At 40.8% G+C, this 25,448-nt stretch overlaps 1 protein-coding gene across 6 annotated transcripts in view; it reads right to left on the bottom strand.

Moving 5' to 3' along the window:
• Positions 1–25,448, bottom strand: part of LOC124147658 (transmembrane protein 135-like) — a 219,053-nt gene that overhangs the window by 93,594 nt on the left and 100,011 nt on the right. The window lies entirely within an intron of this gene.

Here is a 25,448-nt window from a genome sequence, read left to right as displayed (position 1 = left end):
TCTTCAGAAATAACCCGTGCTTGATAAAATCTAAAAAATAAATGGTTATCACAACTGACTGATCATCAAAATTAACATATTGTTTGGTTTTTTTCCAAATGACATTGACATAATTAACATATTTATTTTCATATCACAAGTTAATGAAAAAAAAAATTATACATGAATTATTTTTTCGTTACTTTGTATGTTTTCGTACCCTTTCAATTTAACACAGAGAACATTAGTGTAAGGTTGTGTGAGTGAGTGAGTGAGTGTGTGTGTGTGTGTGAGTGAGTGAGTGAGTGAGTGAGTGAGTGAGTGAGTGAGTGAGTGAGTGAGTGAGTGAGTGAGTGAGTGAGTGAGTGAGTGAGTGAGAGAGATGGGTTTGATACTGCTGAGTAGTATTTCAGTATTTCATGGCATGTCAGTTTCATGGTTGGGGAAGTCCCAAAGTGATGCCCTAGACATCAAAACATAGGTGATTGGGCAGAATGTCTTGTTTTCATTTACCCCCCCCCCCCCCCCCCCCCCCCCCCCCCCAAAAAAAATAAAAATAAATAAAAATAAAATAAAATAAAATAAAATAAAATAAAATAAAATAAAATAAAATAAAATAAAATAAAATAAAATAAAATAAAATAAAATAAAATAAAATAAAATAAATCATCATCATCATCATCATCATTGTGTATCGCCAACTCCACAGCAGCAATCTGGCAGCTATTCACACCGAAAGAATAACAAGCACAAACAACACAACAAAGCAAGGGATTACGAAATATATTGCCCCTGGCTATGGCAGATGATCTCAAAATAATAACTGACAGAATTACTAGCATCATATGAAATACCTTGATACCTATTCACACTAAAGAAGACTATACAACAGACAAGCTCATAAATCTGCGAGTAATCCCTATAGCACAGCATGTCGGCTCGCCACTTATAACCGAGCTAATGAAATAACCATCTCCAGGCTGACCATCTCCCGCCTAGCGCCAAGCAGGAAACAGTCACTTCTCCAAGACATTATCTCTTTTATAGAATAGTCCTTGGTTTCCAATTCTGTACACTGGTACTCGAGTTTCCAAACTGTGGTATTTATGTGAGTATTTGTTTAATTAGTTGGCATTTATTAGTCATCTGGAAAGACAGCCTGCAATAAAACCATCCCACTTGATCGTTATTTATCACCCCAAAGTGCCAGGAACCTGTCTTATTAAACATTACCATAACATATCTCATCCACACAAAAATTAAAAGGTTTAATCCTGGTATGATTTCATTTTCATATTTATCTGATTCATCATAATTGTTTTTTGGCACAAAAAAGTTTCTTATTGAACATATAGAGTTGAGAAAACAAATAATTTCAGAAAATAAATTTAGTTTTTTCTGAATTACTCAAGAAATGACTTTACTCTGCACGCGAAAGTTGATGGTTACCGGTAAGACATTCCTGTACAAAATCATGTGGAAACAGGAACAGGCTATGTACATCGTGTCTTTAGCATGTTTAGATGCAGGGATTTTTTCATTTACACAGACTGAGTCAAGGACAGCTAGTATATGTACCACTCATGCCGGTTCCATCAAAATCAAAACATTATATCTCTTCTTTTTTAATGGCATGTAAAGGAATTAAACACAACGAGGTCAGGCCAGTTTTGGCAGGTGACAGAGAAGATTTATAGCAGCGGTTATCATGGGGTGTATGACCATATGCTCTTCCCTCCCTCGACTTATCAGTGTAGCTGTAAGCTGAATGATTGACAGGTCATCATTTTCCAAGCTCCGCCCCTTGGTCTGCCTTCACATAAATCACACCTATTAACAGGGATATTGGCAGGTGTGGAGTTATCTCCCTTGGGCTGAGCCGCTGTGTTTATACCTTGACAAAGCCCAGCTGACATGGGCTAAACACAGGTATCCTGTCTAGAAATAACAAGTGTTCTCTGTCAGACTCCCCACTTCACCCTTACCACTGTTCTGCGAATGTGGGCAGTAATAAAACCAAGATACACTCTACCAGCGCACTTAACCCCGTTTCAAAATACCATACATGCGTCTATATTCACATACTTTCATTGACAAAAATTACCATAAAAAAAACATTCCTGCATTAAGATTGATGATTAATGGTATCTGAAATGGAGGTTTTACGAGGTTTGTTTGATCAGTAATTACAACAAGCCTCAAGTGTGTGTGCGGACAGAAACGTACCCGTCTAATACATTGAGACGACAAATCAATGCTTGCTGGGCTATTTGTTTAAAACATTTCCACGAATGGCAGGCAGATTAGCATTGTTCAATAGCAAAGCTAATTTGCGTTGATAACTGGTAAACCCATCAGGTGCTCAGGATTGCGGAATAGTGACGTGTTCGTGTACGGATACCTGTCTTGCTCAGACATAACAGGGACTGACTACTTAAAACACATTCAAGTGAACATTCTTAGAAGCTTTCATCACCACACCAACTCAATAATGCCAATATGTCCCCCCCCCCCATATCCCCATATCCAGCCGTGATTACAAGATCAAGTTCTGGACAATGTTTGGCATGCTGTGAATCATTGTGTTGAGTTATTCTGGAATTTGGTTCATTTATTAATCATTATTTTGCAAGTCAGAGAAATGAAATTGCTCATGAATAATTTGTAAAACTAAAAACAATTTGGGAGGAAAAAAATATATATTTGTTTGTCAGAATTGCCCACTTCCCCAAGAAATGATTTTCTTAATGGAGACTTTATGATGGGCTCAAACGACCTGAGAAAATAGCCTCCCAATGAAGTTGGTAAAAAAGGTTTAACTCCATGAACCCTTCATTATAGTGATTGTTTACAGGTCCTTCATTGCAACATATCAGGAGAGTAAGCATCCAGTGCATATATCAGCCAGGGAAATTCATGCTACTTTCTAATCTTACCATCTAAAATTCTGGAGATGGGACTTTTTCAACGTTGATCACATCAGGATAATTCTTGTTAACTTTAAAACAATTTCTTTTAGAGAAGGGAGAGCTGAACAGATTTCTATATGCAATTTTTCAGGATATCCTGCAAACAATTATTTGTTTTTATAAAACCTGAGGCAAAATTTCTTTTTCTTAGTATTTTCCCGAACAAAAGAATTGAAACAAAAATCCTAATTGGACGCCAGTAACTGCAGCTCTGAAATGCTTCAATTATTACATTTTGCTTGTGTGATTTTGTGGTAATGGCAGATATTAAATATATTTCATCCTAATAAAACGGTGACGTCTTCAGGCTGCCAGCAGGGGAATGTCTTCACTTGTCTTCGTTTACATCCATAACAAGAACTAGCTTTCCGATGTCAATAAACAACAGTTTATGTTACCTAGGAAACTGCTCAGCCTTATCTTCATCCAAAATAAGAGAGAAAAAAAAAGAAGCTTTTTACTGTTTCCATCGTCCAAAATACATTTCTTGTTTCAGTTAAGTGTTTTCAATGTTTTCTTCCAACCTGCCAAAGTGTTAACTTTGAAATATATTACTCAAAACAAGTTAAAGAACACCCACATTTGGAAGGTTGTGTGTTGTGTTGCAATACCCACCAGCCATGACAGATTAACTATAGTCATTTGAACAAATCAGGTGTTCTTTAACTTCTTTTGAGCAGTATAACACAACCATGCCATGATTGTTCCCAAATGAACCCCTGACAATTACTTCTCGCTGCTGCTTGTCCCCAGTTTCTAAACTCAAGTGTCACAGCTGAATAAAAAACATGAACCCAAGGCCCTCTTTCACACTTTTCACAGGACTGCAAACTTTTTCGGACACCTTTTTGAAACTGATAATTTGAATATAAGTTCATCTTAAGATAACATGTCTTTTGAAGAGGCAGCCTAACACAAGGGGATCTACATCCTCCGTGTCCGTGCTGGAGGTGGACCGAGTCAGGAGGTGAGTGGCCACTGCCCATACTTCTGGAAGATGATAACTCTATGATTTATGCATCAGTCTGCCTACACTGTTCGGTATCAGGACAATTTACGAGTTTTGTCAGCAAATTGTGCCATAAAAGTGTCAGTATGTTAGTAGAGTGGTTTATCAGACTCAATTGAGATCGGTCTCGGCCACTTCTGACCGACAGATGTTGCTGGAGCATAAAACTGACAAAAATAACTACTTCACCAACCCACCTCCTACTTGCTTCCCCTGACTGCTCCCAAGCCTTCACTCCACACTGCACGCTCACGGCCCCTTCATGCATTTACTGTAACTCCATACAGTAACTTTCTCTGTATTCACCCCAACCTGTAGTCCTGCACCATGACCGTGGAATATATTTATTTCATGAATTTTTTTTATATCTAAAATGCATACAAAAGCAAGTCTAGCCAGCTCAAGCTAGCTCTATTCTGAAATCAGCATAGGGAATTTTTTTTTTTTTAGAGTCAAGAAGGATATTGTGTCATATAAGATTTCAGAGACTAAATGTTAGTCTACCCAACCTGTGTTAGACTCTGGTTCAGAGTAGGTTCCCAGCACCCCTTGCTTGTCTCCTAAGCCTACTTAATAGGGGATTGGGTGGTCGTCATTCCTTTAGTTCATTATAGCTCCCAATGTACTCTGCCTTGCATGTTCATTCCTTTACTTCACTCTTTCTTCACAATTTATTTGTCCCTCCCCCACCATTTACACTAGAATTTGGCGCCTGAGTTGAACCATTTGGGAGCTGGAATCCTCAAGGGAGAAGCTCCATTGATTTTCTGTCTACGGCTGAGGTACAGCACTTGCAGCAATGTTAAGTAAGGGGAAGACTATAGACAGGCGTTCATGAGGCTCTTAGAAGGGGATGACCTCACCTAGACTTTCATGAGGCTCTTAGAAGGGGATGCCCTCACCTAGACTTTCATGAGGCTCTGAGAAGGGGATGACCTCACCTAGACTTTCATGAGGCTCTGAGAAGGGGATGGGATGACCTCACCTAGACTTTCATGAGGCTCTTAGAAGGGGATGGGATGACCTCACCTAGACTTTCATGAGGCTCTTAGAAGGGGATGGGATAACCTCACCTAGACTTTCATGAGGCTCTTAGAAGGGGATGGGATGACCTCACCTAGACTTTCATGAGGCTCTTAGAAGGGGATGCCCTCACCTAGACTTTCATGAGGCTCTTAGAAGGGGATGCCCTCACCTAGACTTTCTTGAGGCTCTTAGAAGGGGATGGGATGACCTCACCTAGACTTTCATGAGGCTCTTAGAAGGGGATGGGATGACCTCACCTAGACTTTCATGAGGCTCTTAGAAGGGGATGGGATAACCTCACCTAGACTTTCATGAGGCTCTTAGAAGGGGATGGGATGACCTCACCTAGACTTTCATGAGGCTCTTAGAAGGGGATGCCCTCACCTAGACTTTCATGAGGCTCTTAGAAGGGGATGCCCTCACCTAGACTTTCTTGAGGCTCTTAGAAGGGGATGGGATGACCTCACCTAGACTTTCATGAGGCTCTTAGAAGGGGATGGGATGACCTCACCTAGACTTTCATGAGGCTCTTAGAAGGGGATGGGATGACCTCACCTAGACTTTCATGAGGCTCTTAGAAGGGGATGCCCTCACCTAGACTTTCATGAGGCTCTTAGAAGGGGATGACCTCACCTAGACTTTCATGAGGCTCTTAGAAGGGGATGGGATGACCTCACCTAGACTTTCATGAGGCTCTTAGAAGGGGATGGGATGACCTCACCTAGACTTTCATGAGACTCTTAGAAGGGGATGACCTCACCTAGACTTCCATGCGGCTCTTAGACGTGGATGACCTCACCTAGACTTACCTGAGGCTCTTAGAAGGGGATGACCTCACCTAGACTTCCATGCGGCTCTTAGACGTGGATAGGATGACCTCGCCTAGACTTTCATGAGGCTCTTAGAAGGGGATGGGATGACCTAACCTAGATTTTCATGCGGCTATATTAGACGGTGATGACCTCACCTAGACTTTCATGAGGCTCTTAGACGTGGATGACCTCACCTAGATTTTCATGAGACTCTTAGAAGTTGATGACCTTACCTATACCTCCATGCGGCTATTAGAAGTGGATGACCCCACCTAGACTTACCTGAGGCTCTTAGACGTGGATGACATCACCTAGACTTTCATGAGGCCCCAAGAAGTGGATGGGGTGACCTCACCTAGACTTATATGAGACTTTTAGAAGTGTATGGGTGACCTCACCTTGACTTTCATGTGGCTCTTAGAAGTGGATGACCTCACCTAGACTTTCATGAGGCCCCTAGAAGTGGATGGGGTGACCTCACCTAGACTTACCTGAGGCTCTTAGAAGCGGATAGGATGACCTCACCTAGACTTACCTGTGGCTCTTAGAAGTGGACGGGGTGAGCTCACCTAGACTTTCACAAACTCCTAACAATTGATGGACCTCGACTATGAGAGGTTCGTTTTGGATTTCTATCAGATCTTTCACATATGACAGCTTCTTCTGATTATCCTCATCACGTTTCCTGTGCACCTCTCCACGGACTCAACACCGCATCCAGCTGACCAGGTCATCTACTGTTTGTAGTTTCCAGCTTGCTCCTAATCTATTTCCTTCCCTGCCTCCCTGTGTTCCACGTAATGTAATTCCCGTGTTCTGCTCCCTCCCCCACAGATGTATCCCATGATCCTCTTCCTGTCATACAATCACCATTATAAAAACAATCCCCATCAGCAGCAAGACATCTCCGACTTACTGCACTTAATCAGGAGTAGGAAATTGGACAAACAACACCAAATATACATGATGTACTGTGGCTCGTTATTAATGTTTGCAATCCGTCACTTAGATGTGTTACTAAAGGCACAGATATACAAGGCGCCTGTTAAGATGTAATTAATAAAATCTAGTAGCAAATACGTCACCTAGTTATATAAGATAAGATGGATAACGTAACAGAGTTTATAGCTTAAACATTCCATTGGGGAACAGTAACTGATACAATGTATATTACTATACAACATCCATAAACATGGTTGTACAGAGCATGTTTGTTTTGTTTGTTGCTGAAGACCTAGTCAACCCCGGATCTTCATGGGTTGTGCAAGTTATAAAATGTTTAACATACAGTTAACAGTTATTATGACATATGAATTATATATGAATATATTCCACACATTTCTACAGACTTAAATTGAATACAATGGAAAATAATGGCATGAATATTTCTTAAATCCTCATTTGAAAGAATACAAAGAAATCAATTATTCTTATTCATAGTTTCCACTGTTGCATTATGGGAAATCAGTATCTGGAGTAAACTACTTCTTTCGCTACGATGCTTTGGATAGTGATTCGGGAAATGTTTCTCAACATCGAGTAATAAACAGTCGACCATAGAAGTTGGTGTGGAAGGGTGTTGAGTTTAGTGCGTCCAGCAAGTTCTTATTTCTAATTTATGCTCACTTGGTCTTAATTAAGAGAAATGTACAGGATATTTTCTTTTTTTATAGGGGCAGTCGGGTAGCCTAGTGGTTCAAGCGTTTGCTCATCAAGCCGAAGATCCAGATTCAATTCCCGACATGGGTTCAATGTGTGAGGCCCATTTCTGGTGTCCCCCGTCGTGATATTGCTGGAATTTTGCTAAAAGTGGCATTTTCTAAATTTGAATATAAAAACACCAACAGTCATACATCATCAGTCACATCATAGCATTCAGTCATTCTGTGGTTACTTCAAGTGGATGGAGACAGACAAACAGCTGTCAGGAGTGATGGTCACTATATGGCTGAAATAAAGCCGAGGCGATGTTAGATCTTAACTCACTCACAAGTAGTGATGGGTTTTGGCTTGACCATAGCACTGCAATTTATTGCAATAATGATCCCTGTATTGGGATATGAACCACAACATATTGCATGCATTCTTTCCCCTGTTATCTGTGCAGGAACTTGATGAAAACTTGCACTAGATTGCATTTTCAGTTGATGATGATGTCGCCTGGTGTGCATCATTAAATCCGTGGATCCCCTCCTGAATTTCACCAAAAAATGTCACAGTGTTTGCAAATTGCGATGTTGTAAGACGAGTTCTATGGATGAACAACTCCTTTATTACAATTAGTGCGACGTTTCGGTGTAGATCCTAACACCTTTATCAAGCAAGTGATGAGACTTGATGATCACTTGCTTGATAAAGGTGTTAGGATCTACACCGAAACGTCGCACTAATTGTAATAAAGAAGTTGTTCATCCATAGAACTCGTCTTACTTCATCACACCAACTTCTAAATGCCACTGAAAGAAGAAATTGCGATGTTATCTTCAATTTTAAATCAGACATCGGACTTCCCCTGCACAGTTTTAACAACTTTCCGCCATTTTGTTTGATGTTGCTATGGTCACAACACATATACAATAGACACACAATATGCAGGAAACTCTCTGAATTTCATAATATCAATTCAAATTGTCACTTTTAACTTTGCAACAAGCTAAAAAAAATATGAATGATTTATATAAATGAAATGCATACCGGTAGTTTCTAAACGTAGATTCATTAGCGTTTCAAATTGTGTCAAACCGGTAATAGTGCACCCCTACAGCTACCAGTCACATGAGCTCAACCAGCCACCAAGGAGTCAAAGGTCATACAGGTATATCATGCAGCAGGTGAGATAGAAGCATCTTACATCGCTTTTCGTAACATTCAAGCAACATCAACGTCGATGACACCATAATTGTAAGCTTCACACATCGTACCCCGAGCAACCCTGTCAGATTAGAATAGGTCCTCGGCAACCTCTGCTGGTCATAAAAGGTGGCTAAATGGATCAGGTGGTCAGACTTGCAAACTTGGTTGATTGGTTTCATCGTACCCTGACGGCATTGATTGTTGCACATAAACCAATCACTTGTTTGTCTGGACCACACGCTATTATTTACAGGCTACTGTCTTGTGGGCATTCAACAACAAACAAAGAAACAAATTCGGCATGGAACTGGGATTTTTGGTCTGAAAATGGAACACTCCATCCACTGGGCTACGTAACTGCCCTGGTATGTGTGATCCAATGAAACACACACAAATCCATTGTCAAATATTACTGGTCATTGTCGAACACAGTACACTGAAGAGTTAGCCATCATTTACATGGTCTTTGTCCAACCAGTGAACACTCCCACCCATCAAACAACACTGCAACAGACACTAACTTATCCCAACATGCACCAGAGACCTGTGATCAATTTAGGCTGATCTCATCAACATCCCTAAAAAAGTACTCTACACCCAAGTCTAAGATGACAAGAGACAGGACCGTTGCCGTTGTCTTCTTGCTGATTAGACAGGGCTGCTATCAACCGATTCGTTCCTTAATCAGAAGAGCCATGACATTAAATAGGTTTCCCCAATATATATATATATTCCTTTTTTCAGTTTGACTCCATCTTAGACGATGTTATTCCTAACAAATACAGCTCGACCATGTCCATGCTTTGACGTCGCAGTTAATACACGGCAAGTCATGTGATAAACAAAACAATATTCCCATCCCATCCATCAGTAATAGTTTGTGTGTTTATTTCTTGTTTAACGCCTGACTCAGCAATATTCCAACTACATGACGGCTATCTGTAAATATAGCCTGGATTCGACAATCCAATGATTGACATCATGAACTTTGATCTACGCAATTGGGATACAATGACATGCATCAACCACTCCACCAAGCCTGACCACCCGATCCCGTTAGTCGCATCTTAAGACAAGGACAGGTTGTGAAAGATCAATTCTCACCCGTAACAGTGTAACACAGAGAAACAATGTACCAACAGAATCACAGCTCCCCCCCAACACACCACACACCCCAAAAATAATAAAAGAAGCATGATAAGTACATTGCAGTCAGTACTGCTACAGCATCCCATCCTGGCAGCCTGTACATATTGGGTCCAGACAACCAGTGGGGGATAGCTTGCACAACGGTCACGGTAAGATGACACACAAGCCAGGTCACACACTGTGACCTCCCGATCTCCAACTCAATGCATATTGTTTCCAACTCACCCATAATCCACACAATCGTCACAGTACAATTGTGCATTTACATATCACCAACTTTTAACACATTATATAAACATTTTCCTAACATGAAAAATCTATCAGTATTTTCAGTAGACTAACACTTAGTCAATGAAAACATGTTTTTAAAATAATGAAAAATTAATTTCTTTGAAAGAACCTATCCTCTTCTGCTGTATGGAATCAAGCAAACTAGACTTGGTTAATTCGATCTAGACTTGCCAAGGCTTTTATTACAAAAAAATACTTAAAACATAAGAATTCCAGTCATGGCACAGAACCATTTTTTCAGTTACAAATAATGTTTTCAAACAGGGTACAACCTTATTACGTAATGCAATTATGCAGGAGTTTGCAATTCTTCATATAACAGACAATAAAACATATTGCAATAAGATTAGTAAAACTCATTCCCAAGGCAAACCTTCTGGATAATGTAGTAAAAATATATCTTGAACTTGATAGACAAGAGTTAAGAAATAGTATTTGTCTGGACCTGTTCTCATCAATCACATGCCAACACAGCCCGGAAACTCTTCCAGTTCCTGGATTTCAAGTCTGTCATAGCTAGAGCAGTGTGTGACCCTCATTAGCAGAGCAAAGTTTTGACCTAAAACCCAGGAACCAGGGTCATTAGATGTTTGAAAACATACTAAATTAAGCTCCTCTCGGAGATGACAGATGGAGCTGCAGATCCACGTCTGCTCCAAGATTTGGAAGACACAAGATGGCCGCCTGATCTGTGGGTGCTATGTTAAGTGAAGCGGGTGTGTGTCTTGCCCTCACTCACTTCTGACAACCTCAACTAATGAGAAGGCCCTGTGTAAACAAACATAGCCCTATTATCAATTCTTCTATGATGTTGATATATTACACTGAGTGGCCCTGGTCGATCCATCGTCTCTTGCATCGCTCATTCAGCTTGTCCCAGCTAAATTGAATGGTCTTTATTCCAAGTTGGATAAATCAGCATTAACCAGACTCAAGATAGACTGAATTCTGAGGCCAAAAAACTCATTTCTGATCTGTCTGGAAGACGAAGAATAAGCCAGGAAAGTTGAATATTTCAATTTTGAAGGTCAGTATTAACGTAAATTAACTGTCAGCCTCCAGCTGTAATTGATGTCAGTCATCAGTATAAAGGAAGGAGAAAGGAAGGATGTCTTAACGCATGAAGCTCGTTCTCTGTTATCGCCTCTAACTGATCTCTGAGTCTGGGTCATGTTCCCTGTCCAAAACACAGTCTGAAAAAGGTCAATGTTCAGGAGGCTATGATTCACAATGCTAATCTCAGCTGGCAGAAAACAGAAAATGGATTATGATTTAACACTTGTTCCACTGGCACAGATTAATGCATGAATATTGTTAAATTTGTCTGTAATAATCTTTGAAATTGGCTAATGGAGCCAAAAAAGGGAGACGGAATTACTTTAGAAGCAGTGAAGGTTCAATAGAAGACGGCAAGGTATACCAAACTTTTATTCAATCACTATATATGCTATAAGAGGAATGTTTTATAGCACTGCTGTCTAAGGTGCTATTCCGTTGTATACATCCAGGTGAGAACTGATCTTCAGCAACCCATGCTTGTTGTATGATACAACAAATGGGATCGGGTGCATGGCATCGTATCCCAGTTGCATAGATCGATGCTCACTGGATTGTTTGGACCAGACTCGATCATTTACAGATCGACGTAATAAAGCTTGAATATTGCTGAGTGTGGTGTTAAACTACAAACAAACACAACAAACTGCAGTGCTAAGCAATATTTTATGTGCAGAGTTGCATCCCTTGGTGCAGAGTTGCATCCCTTTGGCATGTCCAAACATGGTTTGTAAGCACAGTACTACTGCTCGTAGGAAGCTAAATCTCAGACATACATTACTTTGGGCCTTCATCTCACGACAAACTGACATGCTGTGATGTAACTGAAATATTGTTAAATTTGTTTGTTTGTTGTTTAACGCCGCACTCAGTAATATTCCATCTTTATGACAGCGGCCTGTTAATAACCAAGTCAGGACCAGACAGCCCAGTGATTGACATCCTGAGCATCAATCCAGGCAATTGGCAAACGATGACATGCATCTACTAAGTCAGCAAGCCTGACCACCCAATCCCGTTTGTGCTCATTGTAAGAGGAGACTGTCGCAAGCATGGATTGCTGAAGACCTATTCTAACCTAACTACCTCACTCCACAATGGTATGAGGTTACACCTCCCCATTCCATAATGGTTGCAGAGTGTGTGAGTGAATTTAGTTGGACTCCACAGCAAGAAGTGTTTCATATGGACATATCACTAGATCTGTTGAGATACTAATCTGTACTTCACAAATGGCTGACATTTTTTATAGGTCTTGATTGGATAACCGATTTGCTTAAGTCAAAGGTCATACTGGAACAGCTTGTTCATCAAACTATCAATTTGCAATAACAGTTATCTTTCTACACAAAACATCTATCGTGAAAGAATCAGTGAACATTGATGAAAATGGCTTGAATTGAGTTCTGAATAGTTTGTAACTACATGAAAATCAATATAGACAGTGAAAAATGAACTATGTTCATAGAGTAGATCCGGTTGGGACGAGAACAACCACGCGTGACTTTCAGTTGGTTGAGTGTAGAAAGGAGTGAAGCAAGAGAAGATTATCCTGCTTAAAAAACCCTAATTGTTTTCTAAGGCTGAAATGGTACCTTGAACCAGGTTGACACAGGACAGTGTTCCTGAAAATGTGTACGAATCACTTGAAATCATGTCACAATTCACTTGGCAAGAAAAACACGGTTTACAAATTATACACTCCATAAAAATAGGATGCCTGACATTGCATGAGGCATCAAATTTAAGCCGACAAAAATTGAGATCATTAATTGAAAAGCAGCACTTGTGGTAATGCGAATGACTGATTAGGGCCGAGATGCAAAGGCTCAGCAAACAAACATCTATCCTCCTGACTAGCAATTACATAAACAAATTCACAAATAAAAGTGTTTCATGCTGATAACGTCAAGTACTGCAACACCCTATCAGGAAATCACTATTCATGCACAGAACTAGTTGCAATCAGTTCAGGTTTTTTTCTCTTTAAGTGAGTTTTACGTCACTTGTGACATTATTCCTGCTCTGTGTGTTTCCAGAATGAGCTGTACACATTGTACCCTCGAACCCAGAAATTCCTTGTTTGTTTGTTTGTTGTTTAATGCCGCACTCAGCAATATTCCAGCTATATGACGGCGGTCTGTAAATAATCGAGTCTGGACCAGACAATCCAGTGATTGACAGCATGAACATCGATCCATGCAATTGGGATCGATGACATGTATCAACCAAGTCAGCGAGCCTGACCACCCAATCCCGTTAGTCGCCTTTTAGGACAAGCATAGTCGCCTTTTACGACAAGCATAGTCGCCTTTAACGACAAGCAGTCGCCTTTTACGACAAGCATGGTCGCCTTTTACGACAAGCATAGTCGCCTTTTACGACAAGCATTGTCGCCTTTTACGACAAGCATCGTCGCCTTTTACGACAAGCCATCACCTTTTACGACAAGCATAGTCACCTTTTACGACAAGCAAAGTCGCCTAGAAATTCCTTGTGATGAGTGTGATGAGCGAACACGTAAACTACGCTTGCCCTACCACAAATTAAATGACCACATAAAACTACATATTCAGCGTTGATGCTGGTAACGAAGTACTTTCGGTTTTGAATCTTCTATGGGATCTATGTCATGGAAAAATAACTTAACAAGACCTATACAGAAGCTGTGGGTTGTTGTCTGACGACAATTGCGTGGATCGATGCTCATGATGTTAATCACTGGATTGTCTGGTACAGACTCCATTATTTACAGACAGCCGTCATATAGCTGGAATATTGCTGAGTGCGGCGTTAAACAACAAACCAAACCAAAACCAAAAAACCAGTAGTACAGCTATTGAATGGTGCCTTACTCTCAGGCCCTGTTCCACAAAGTGGCTTAACGCTAAGATGATTGTAGTTCCAATACTTGACATAGATTTACAAAATCGGCATCAGCATACAATTCTCCAGAAAACTTGCTTAGGCAACTGCTAAAGGTGTAGTGTTCCACCAGGACAATGCACTGTGAACAAGTCTGTTGTCATGATGGCTGCAGTGTGTGACTGTGACTTTGAACTTGTTGAACACCCCCTGTATTCAAAATATTTGGCACCATCAGATTTCGACTTCTTCCCAACTTGAAGTCAGAACTGTCTGGCAAGCATTATTGATATGATAATGACATCATTTCTGCTTTTGAGAGCTTTTTCACCACCAGGAAGAAGCCTTTCACACTACTTCTGAGGTCAACACACTTCTGGCAATGATGCTGGAGTACCTAGATCCCACTAATCATGATAAAAATAATTAGTATACAATTCCCTCATAGTTAGGGTCAGAACTTTTCAGCCAACCTTCGAGTGTCTACTACGTCTTTGACCAGGCAGGACTCTGCTATGTGTTTACCATGAAGGCAGTCTGGTGGTAGCGGCGTGTGTTACGAGTCATAAATCTACAGAAGTAAACATCTCAAAACAAACTCAATGACTTCCTGCGTCTTTCTGCACATAGCAATTCATCTGAAACCTTGGCATATACATAGAATATACAGCAATCACATAACTTACTCATCCAAATTATACTCTCTCTCTCTCTCTCTCTCTCTCTCTCTCTCTCTCTCTCTCTCTCTCTCTCTCTCTCTCTCTCTCTCTCTCTCTCTCTCTCTCTCTCTCTCTCTCTCTCTCTCTCTCTCTCTCTCTCTCTCTCTCTCTCTCTCTCTCTACAGTAAGTGTAGATATATGTACATAGGCCAGTAATCTCAACAAAGTTCATTTCACTACAGATGCAGACCTGCTGAACACGTCCACATGGGCGGCACTAGCTGGAGCATGAAGGGGAAGGATGTACTGCCAATGGGCGAAGTTTGAACAACATCATCGACAGCAGCAAGAAGGAGAGGAACATCCCCGTTGATGCATGGGGTATACTGCAGGGCACAACAACTCCTGCCTCATTATGGGTAATCAGGTATGAAACATTTGTGTAAGGAGTTAATCCCATGTTTAGTTTGAAATTGGCGTAACATTGGCCCTAGGTGTAATGAAAGCTTTCAATCAGCTCCATTGGTTGTATCTGGTTATCTAAACAAGTTCAAGGTGACTGGACTAAAGTCACCTGTCTTTGCCCCTGTCCCCACCATTAATCAGGCAGACTGACACTTTAATCAAAATCATGATATTGGCAGGCAAAACTTGCAGCCTGCGTGTTATTAGTGGCAATTTAGTGGCGTAATGATGTGGAGAAATGCAGAAACATAACGAGAAAGCAATTACAGTGTCACGGTGATGGATGGTAGACAGGGATGTGTGCAATCGAGCCTTGGCCCAGGGCAGGCTGAATCAACATTGCACACACGAGCTTTGTATAGAAAACTACCCTACCTAGACAGGGCACAGAAACACCACCTCCAAAAACATCAATTTGCTGATGTTCAATTATCTTGCTGACAAGCTAAAAAACAAACCTTGTTGAAATTAGAAAGCAGGAATGAGGCTAATTTCAGTGGAGCTCCAAAAGCTCCGTCCCCAGAGTGCTGTGGGACAAGTCTCTTACACACGCCAAACTTGGAAGTTGAAACAGTTTAAACTCATATGTGTAGGATAAAAGAGGAAAGCCCCCTTGTCTCTAATTGAGTGATTTCTCCAATGAAGACATAAACTATTCATGGAACATGGATCTTCCAAACTAAACATCATTAGAAAAGGTGGTCATATTGTTTTTAGAGGAACATGCCCCACATGTTACTGGTCTGATTAATCACACTCTCAACAAGGATCTCACCTTCCTGCAGCCCCCACTGTGCTGCTGAGCTGGCCACAGTAATTGGATGGCATATGCAAGATTTCCAGGCAAACTAGCTGCCTCTTCTGTTGATACATAATTCAGCAGGAACCAGTAGAAGGCCTGACGAGTCAGACATGGAATAGGAAGTTCATCAGCATGTATTGCAAACCGTGCCCATATGGGAGGAAAACTCATATTTGATTTTCAGAAAAAGCAAATTTAACATTTTTTCTTGCATTTAGAAGGGTAAAAAAGAATGTAAATGGTAGCTTGTTGTTGAGATTTAATACAGGACTGATATCTGGGCAGAGTGAGTGAGTGAGTGAGTGAGTGAGTGAGTGAGTGAGTGAGTGAGTGAGTGAGTGAGTGAGTGAGTGAGTGAGTGAGTGAGTGAGTGAGTGAGTCACCACTGGGACGCTCACAGTCACATCAACACAGCCTGACATCATGGGGACACCCACAGTCACATCAACACAGCCAGACACCATGGGGACACCCACTGTCACATCAACACAGCCGTACACCATAGGGACACCCACATTCATATCAACACAGCCAGACACCATAGGGACACCCACATTCATATCAACTCAGCCAGATTGCCTCCATGCTCTAGAGGACAGAGGTTCTGCCTGGAGAGCGGAAGGTCAGTGGTTTAACCACCTGGCTGCATTGTACCAAAAGACATTAAAAGATGGTACCTGTTGTTACCCTGCCTGGCATTCGTCAGCTCTGAGTCAGTAAAATGGTTCGGAGTGGGGTACACATGCTAAACTGTGGCATGGTATCTCAGTGAGCTAGCACTATTTAGGATAGTCTTAGCGCTAAGATTGCTTTGTGCAAGCGGGCCCAGTACTCCATTTCCTGAAATGTGCAGTCCTATCACAGTGACCCCTCGCTACCACGCTACCTTGGGGGTCAAAATAATTGGTGATCATTATAGACAATCAACAGTTTAGCCGAGGTGGAGCCGTAGCACTTTGGTACAGCTGATCGCTATTGCCAGATATTTGTTTACGTATTCAACAATTTGACAAGTCACTGTTGAGGCTCACATACTCACGATCACGAAAACAAGTAAAACTAGAATAAAATGACTTTTAACGATTCAAAGTACATGTATGGCATTTATGATATATGTATCCATTTTGTCAACTAAAGTTCATTTCAAGGCATTGATAGCGGCTATCTGACCATGGTTGCCGTAAATAACGTTGAGTTGTGCGATCTACCGATCACTTCACACACGATTTCGCTGAAAATAATGTAAACAATATTGAATGGAATTGTGAATAAAATTTACAAAAATGTCACAAATATAAGTCGAACCAATTTTTTAGAACCAGATAGTATAATAAAAAGATTTAATTGAGGACTTCAGTTTGGATTTCTTGATTGGTATTTCCTATGTTGCCTGCTCACAGTGATCAACTGGTAATATTTTTTTTGCGATGGGAAAAAACATTGTGTCAGTGTAAAACTTGAGCTTCCTAAAAAAGTAGATAAATTTGGGGAGCCATGCGTTACCGCGCCCTTTAACCAAGTTAGTGCTAAATTGAAGGCCGCAATTGCGAGGGAACACAGTCTCTAAAACATGATTGTCTATTCACTGACGTCACATTACCATAACAAATAATCTCAAAAAGAACCCATGTTGACAATTACTATTTTTCTTGAGATTAATCACCTCCTGACTTTTGTTGAAACAAATCCAAAGAACAAAATGGCTATATGTTTTCATCACACTCTCCCCATCGACCCAACAGTTGATAAAGAAGCCTGACTTAGAAATCAACACAAGAGTTTTAAGGTTGATTAATGACTGGAGGCCGTGGGGGCAAACCGAGCGAAGGAGAAGCCAGGTTCCCCAGTATTGGTTGAGGAAGTAATAGTTTTCATTTGTAATGCCACCATTAATTCCCAGGGTCAGGGGAGTGTAGATGCTGACATGCTGTCAGAATGGGAAATGCCAGTAGAAGATGGAACACAGTGAGTTGTTTCAGCACTGCACATGACTGCCAAGTCCATACACATTCTGTATCCCGCAAATGTAGCCGCATTCTCCTGAGATTTTACCAGGAGGTTACGAAGGACTAATTCATCTTCTTCTGCCGAAAAGTAAAAAAGTTCTTCTCGGTTCTTGAGTTTCAGCTGATTACAAAGCCTGGCCGGGTCAGGTTGGCGATCACACCCAGTTTGTCTGTTAGGCAGGGTACCTGTGTTTCCTGTGGAGGATGTTGGTGCTGCCCCCTTGTGGCAGATACAAGTGACAGGCCAGGCTGCTGGCAGTCGTACAGCAGGCGATCTCACCAGCAGCAGATAGATATAACAGTCGCTCGCCTGTCGACATACACACAAATCATGTGCAAATCCGAATTCTTCACTTTTTTCAGCTGTTTTTGTAGGTTTCGGTTCTGATAGGCAGCAAGATTAGCTAGTTCTTGAGCAAATCTATGACAGAAATAGAAGACTTCACTTAAAGAAAAAAACATGTGGAAACAACCAAGTAACGAAAGATGAGGGTCTCCACAGATGAAGGTGATATGCTGTGTCACCCGGGTGGCCAGATCATGGATACAGACAGAGGGCCAGCGTGCCAGCAGTGGAGGAGGGTCTCACTGCTCAGCTGCCTTCAAACAATACACTCAACACATCTTCTGCTTGAAAACGGCCAAATTTGTTTGTTTATAAATAACAATTTCCATGACAGAACAGCTTGTGTAACATGCTCGCACACTCCTGATAACATTTCCAAGAGGGGCGGTGGGGTAGCCCCGTGGTTAAAGTGTTTGCTTGTCATGCAAAGGGTCTGGGTTCATTTCCCCACATGGGTACAACTTGTGAAGGCCATTTCTGGCATCCCCTGCAGTAATATTGATGGAATAAAAAGCGGCGTAAAACTCAATTAGTGTGACAAGCGAGAACACTTTAACCACAAGGTTACCTGACCGCCAATCCATGAGAAGCACTAAGGTGTATAACACAAGAAGAAGACAAAGTCATTGATATCCCACCTTTTTAAATATGTGCATAAAATCACAAAAAGTATGTCATATATCTCATAAAAACAAAAAAAGTTTATACTTAGGCTTGTGAGAACTGATATTATGATGATGACTAAACCAAATGATTCCCTTTTTTCCTTGATGCTTGCAATATCTTAGTCCAAAGGCGTAAGTTAGTAATGGTACTGGACATTAAAGTTTTCATTTGATAGCAGTGTCACATATTAATCTCCCAAACTCTAAATTCCACTGCCAATGAGCAAAAAGAATTCCTGAATTGATGTATGATGCCGTGCTTGTTTTTTTAATAAACACTGCATTATGGGCTACGTCCTACTCTGTCAGGATGTCACACCCGTGAAGATCCGGGGTAGAATAGGTCTCAAGAAACCCATGCTTGCCATAAAAGGCGTCTGTGCTTGTCGTAAGAGGCTACTAACAGGATCAGGTTGTCAGCCTCGCTGACTTTGTTGATGCATGTCATCGATCCCAATTGCTGGATCGATGTACATGATATCAATCACAGGACTGTCTGGTCCAGACTCGAATATTTACAGAACACTGTCATGTAGCTGGAATATTGCTGAGTCCAGCGTTAAACAACAAACAAACAAACAATGTCACACAATCAAATGAGTCACCACCCGATCCATTCTACTGCCTCCCAAACCAAGCACATGTTGCTGGGGACCTATCCAAACCCTCACATCATACAATCATGATATTTATGAGTTATTCTCTGTAAAATGGAGCCTAAACTTGACCCTGGTCCAACTTGTTATTGCCCTGGAAACACAAAATCCAATGCCAAGTAGTTTATATCCTGCTACAACTGAACACTCAGTTTTATTTAGTTTAATTCAGATATTTACTGTTACATAAATCATTGTCAATTCAACATAAACAATCCCAATAAAAACATTCATATAAGCAATGACGAAGAAAGTACAATCAACTAAAGAGCTTCTTACTGAAAAAACATCAGTAATAAGAAAAGATTGTTGTTGAGAAGTGCAAGCTGAATATTACTGTCTCCTGCTGATGGCCTGTATGTTGGGAATTCCCATCTCTCGTTCAGGGTATGATTGTTGACAAAGTAATATCAGAAATAACTTACTCATCTGTCATGAAGCAAATGAAGTGCTTTAGAAGTAAACATCAAACAAATGTAAGGTTGGGTGAATACAGAGATGCCCTCTCTGTCGACCACTTTCTTGAACCTGGGGTTAGGAAGTCCCAATATTGCTTGAATATGAGGAGGAAGTCCACTGGTGTGGCATGCGATGCTGTCGAGCTGCTTTTGATCTACATGATGAAGAGCGGTCTGGAGGAAGATGGTCTATCTCTCAACAAAGGCCGACCGGATTCATAACTGAGTATGGTTTTCATACACACTTTCCTGACATCTTGATTTTCTCACGTACAAATAGACAAAAGAGAAAGATCACATATGTCAGCCCCTGCCAATCACCAACTAACCAAGCTTTTTTAAATTAGAAAGGCAGAAAGGAAAAGTTCACCTTGATGGCAACCGTGTCAGAATGGAGAGCAAGATGGAAGCCAGAGTGGTTCCAATCAGATGCAATTCCAACCACATGGGCATACAGACAGAGGTTACATATGGGCATACAGACACAGAGGCCACATGTGCAGCTTGGACACCCGTCTCTACTAGACACCTACCTCTAGTAGACACCTTAGACACCTGCCTCTACTGGACACCTTGGACACCTGCCTCTACTGGACACCTGCCTCTACTGGACACCTGTCTCTACTGGACACCTGCCTCTACTGGACACTTGCCTCTACGGGACACCTGTGTCTAGTAGACACCTTAGGCACCTGCCTCTACTGGACACTTGCCTCTACAGGACACCTCTCTCTACAGGACACCTTAGACACCTGCCTCTACTGGACACCTGCCTCTACTGGACACCTGTCTCTACTGGACACCTTGGACACCTACCACTACTGGACACCTTGGACACCTGTCTCTACTGGACACCTTGGACACCTGCCTCTACTGGACACCTTTTTCTACTGGATACCTGTCTCCACTGGACACCTTGCCTCTACAGGACACATCTCTCTACGAGACACCTGTCTCTACTGGACACCTTGGACACCTGTCTCTACTATACACCTGTCTCTACTAACAGACACTGGGATGTATCAGGGCCTGACAGTACTAAGGATGGTAAAGGAGAGTAAAAAAATATGTTGATGATGTCTTAAACTTTTGTATATTAAATGATAATTTCCTTCAAGGCCTACAGGAACAGATCACAAAAACAAGATCCTGAATCTGATTCAAAGCATGGTCGAGGTGAACTTAAGTACCTCAACATGTCAAGACTTTGGATGGGACGCTGCAAACAATCAATAGGGATGATTTTAGAATGCTACACTGTGAGAAGGGTGCGGGCGCCATCACAATATTGCCCCATAATTTCCTCCACAATACAAACTGTTCTGCATCACAGATGACCTGGAGTGGCAGCCATTGGAGCTTTATCCTGTCACAATGATACACTTGTATTGTCAAACATGGTCAGAAATATGGTGACTGGGGCCAGAATTATCCCCGCCTCTTCAGAAGATGCTGTAGTCATCAAGAACCTCCAGGGAGACTGGCAGACAATTTGGTTCCAGTTTTATGTGATTTTCCGCTCTGAAATGGGTGGACGGAGCTGCAAGGGTAAAATGAACATTTCACAGGCTCATTTATTCCCAAATTCACAGATAATACTCCACAACAGCAAAAGTTGAATAAATACGTTATATATGCCCGAACATGTATAGAATGAGAAATAACCCAATCTGGAGAAGATATTGATGTGGAAAATACGTTTGTTGATTCTAAACTCTCTAAATTGGTCCAAGAAAATGTTAAATCCTCATTTGAAAATGTCATATTTGGAATCTTGTTAAATGAACAATTCTATCGCAGTTTTTAAATTAATAATTGGAATTAAATTAGGAAGTTCTCATATCGAGTAATGACTGACTTCTTCTATGAAATGCAATTCCACATACATCCCCTAGCTACCTTAATATTTCCTTCCATTATACAGCCCCAAGCAGCGGCGAAATGTCGCTGTCATTAATGGCAGGTAAAAAACAGATTAGAATTGGAAGACGTTGTAATTTAGAGGCAAATTTGGCAATAAAAGTTCTTCGTCAAAGCCTGGGGCAGACCAAACTGTTCGTGTTCCCAAATCACTGTCTACAAAAACATGGACTCCACATTACTGTTTGATTTTTGTATTGCCAGTATCAATAAACCGTACATCTACAGGCAATCTATACAATCTGGAATATGGACGTGAGCATATCAAGGACTTAATCAGCCAGAAGATGCCGGTCATCACCAGCTGGCATTATGATTCCGATATCAATCCCTAGGCTACACACTTAGGGTTTTATTGTCTATTAAAATGTCATGTGAGACCCGGGAAGAATTCAAACTTTAAAAGACTCATCAGCAGAAGCTTAAAGGAGAATATGTAAATGAAAAATCTTACATATGAAAAAGGAAGAGAATTCATATATACACATGTAATGCCTCTGAACAAACACAATAATTGTTTGTGTCAATATCAGGTTATAAATAACAATAACGAACTCAAAGGGACAACTAATTTTAGTTCGTTATAACCGTAGTTCATTATAAGTATATATACAGCATACATACAACAAATGGCCGGGACTAAAAAATAAGTTCGTTATATCGGTCAGTTAGTTATAAGCGTGTTCGTTATGACCATAGTTTACTGTATCTGAATTTCGATTTAATTCTTAACTTGAGAAAACTATAAGTAACCTTACTTACATTAAAAAAACATTCAAAAACATTATTCAAAATTCAATGTCACAATTTTTTTGTATGGTGATAAATATTCTATGATTCATTAATGAATGAATGAGTAAATAGGGTCAACTCTGCTTATTACAGTTTTTCAGCTATCTCGTGTCAACTTGTGGTAGGAGGAAAACTCAGAATGTCACAGGTCATATGAGATCTAAACAGCCGTCATTATGATCACTCAGAAGCCTAAATTCAGCAACATCCGATGAACAGCCCATGAACAGCTCTGCTTCTGTCAAGGACTGATGCTCATCTTGGAATCAAACAACGAGCATGTATGTGTTTCTGAGCATGTTTGTGTGTCATATTGTGTGTTGTGTTGTGTGTGTTGTGTTATGTGTTGTGTTGTGTTGTGTTGTGTGTTATGTTATATGTGGCATTCTGTCTGTGTTGTGTTGTGGTGTGTCTGCATTGTGGTGTTGTGTTGTCCTGACAGACATCATTATTGAGGCAGCTTTGGAATTTGAACCAGTGGATCCTGGCTTAGCAAAGGGCCACAATTCTTCACAATAAATTGTGGCACCCAATACTCTGGGGCTTTCTGTACTCCCTTTTGTTGGTGATGTAATAAATCTCTAACAATGTGCCGAGTAAGCATCCTGTACATTGTTTACTGTATCAAGAGGGAAATTATCATTACCCCTCTAGCTGAAAATGGAAAATACCAAATTGGCTGGATAAAATGAACGCCTGTCTTGAATAAGCTCTGAGTCAGCCCTTCAATAACAATCACCTTCTGTTTAAACAGGACTTATGGCATACTTAAGAATGATGATAGATAAAAAAATATCTCTCCGGATCAAATGTCAAAACCGACTTCTTGCAATGAAAACTCCACTAATCAGGAAACACAAGTGTTTAACTTAATCAAACTGACATCAGTTGCCCAAACAGTTTTTAGAGCAATGGAAAAATGGTAAGAATTTTAGATTACGAATAATGATGGAAGACGACTTGGTTAATGATTGCAAAACCCGCAACAGTGTAAACATTTCAGCTGTCACTTACAAACACACTGTCCTGTTATCGCTCCAGCTTTTCTTGATAAAACAACGGCTTCCTCCAAATTCCCAATATTTTCCCGAAGCAAATTGAGTTTCCTTTTTGTTCATGGGAGTGACATTACATTTGTCTGACGTGTCAGGCCAGCGATCACTCACACTCCCTGCCACAATCTCACCCAAAAACACTCGAGCAGACGCACAACTCCTGTGTCAGGACAAAAACCACAGAAGGTTCCTACTGAAGCCAAACCACACTTTTTACACAGCTCAACTGGTATCAAATTCAAATTTTCAACAAAGTTGCGTGAAACTTTACCCAAATGGGAGAAAACAATCTATTTATAGACCTTTGAATGATTTATGTGGCAAGGAAAACTCAGACAAAATGACAAAATAATAATGTTTTTTTTCACTCAAACCATATTACTTGTATACATTTCTCCCTGTGGTGCCAGTAATACATCCTAATGGTGGGCCGGAATACAATATGGAGTATTTAGTGGAGTTCAAAGCACAGGGGGGCAAATATTCTTCTCTAGTTACCGTGGAAACAAAAGAAATCAAAATATACACAGTGAGTTTACAACTAGCAAAATAATACAAATGTTGAAAGAAACCTCCAAACAGAACACCCATATTAATCTTACCAAACAATGCAGAATTCTTATAAATCTCAGCATATAACTTCAATAAGCACCATCTGACAGATTTGAAAACAATGTATGCATTACATCAGTAATTTACAAACTATACCACACCTTATGACGGCTCTGCTCCCAGAGCAAACTGTTATGTTAACTTCTATACATATGTCGAGAGTATGGGTGGATTGGGACCGGCAACGACCGCGGGGTTCCCATGTTAGATCCCAGGGGGTCTCCCCAGTAAGCAGCAGATACACACGAAATGGCCTGGTGATGAGCGAATAGCCTCCAGAGAGACCTAACAAAACAGCTTCATGTTCAAGCAGCTCCAAAAACAAATACCTCACCAACGCTTATCATTACAACTGGCAAAAACGGGGATGGGATGTGTTATTTAATCACCATACACCTGTTTTTTCAACCAATTTTTGGCAGATAATATTTTGGGGAGAATTCTGGAAGTCCTGTGATAACTGGCTGTGGTTGTCTTAGAGAGACTGGGAGTTATGAATTATATTAAATTGGTGAGGGTGAAACAATGGACCAGGAAGTCAAGGTGGCTTCCCTCCAGGATAGACAGCTGGGATTGGGAAACAGGTCTTGTACACAGGTTTTCTACCACTGAACAGAACCCAAATGCACTTACTCCACAAATCAACAAACCATTTTGGTCACTGAAAGCCATTACCCTCTCAACAACATGAGGGGCGGCCGGGTAGCCTAGTGTCAAAAGCGTTTGCTCGTCACGCCGAAGACCTGGGTTTGATTCCAGACATGGGTACAATGTGTGAAGCCCATTTCTGGTGTCCCCCGCCATGATATTGCTGGAATATTGCTTAAAGCAGTGTAAAACCATACACACACACTCACCCAGCAACATGACCATAAAAAAAAATGTACACAACATTCATTCATCTGGACATACCATTCCCAGTGAAATCCATGTTTGCTACGTTGCTGGTTAATGAATCATTGAATTGGTTTGTTTGTCTTTTTGTAGTTAAAGGCCACAATCA

The sequence above is a fragment of the Haliotis rufescens genome, unplaced genomic scaffold (genome assembly GCF_023055435.1).
Source record: "Haliotis rufescens isolate VD_foot unplaced genomic scaffold, xgHalRufe1.0.p SCAF_32, whole genome shotgun sequence".
Taxonomy (NCBI): domain Eukaryota; kingdom Metazoa; phylum Mollusca; class Gastropoda; order Lepetellida; family Haliotidae; genus Haliotis; species Haliotis rufescens.
This window is presented reverse-complemented; position numbering and strand designations above follow the sequence as displayed.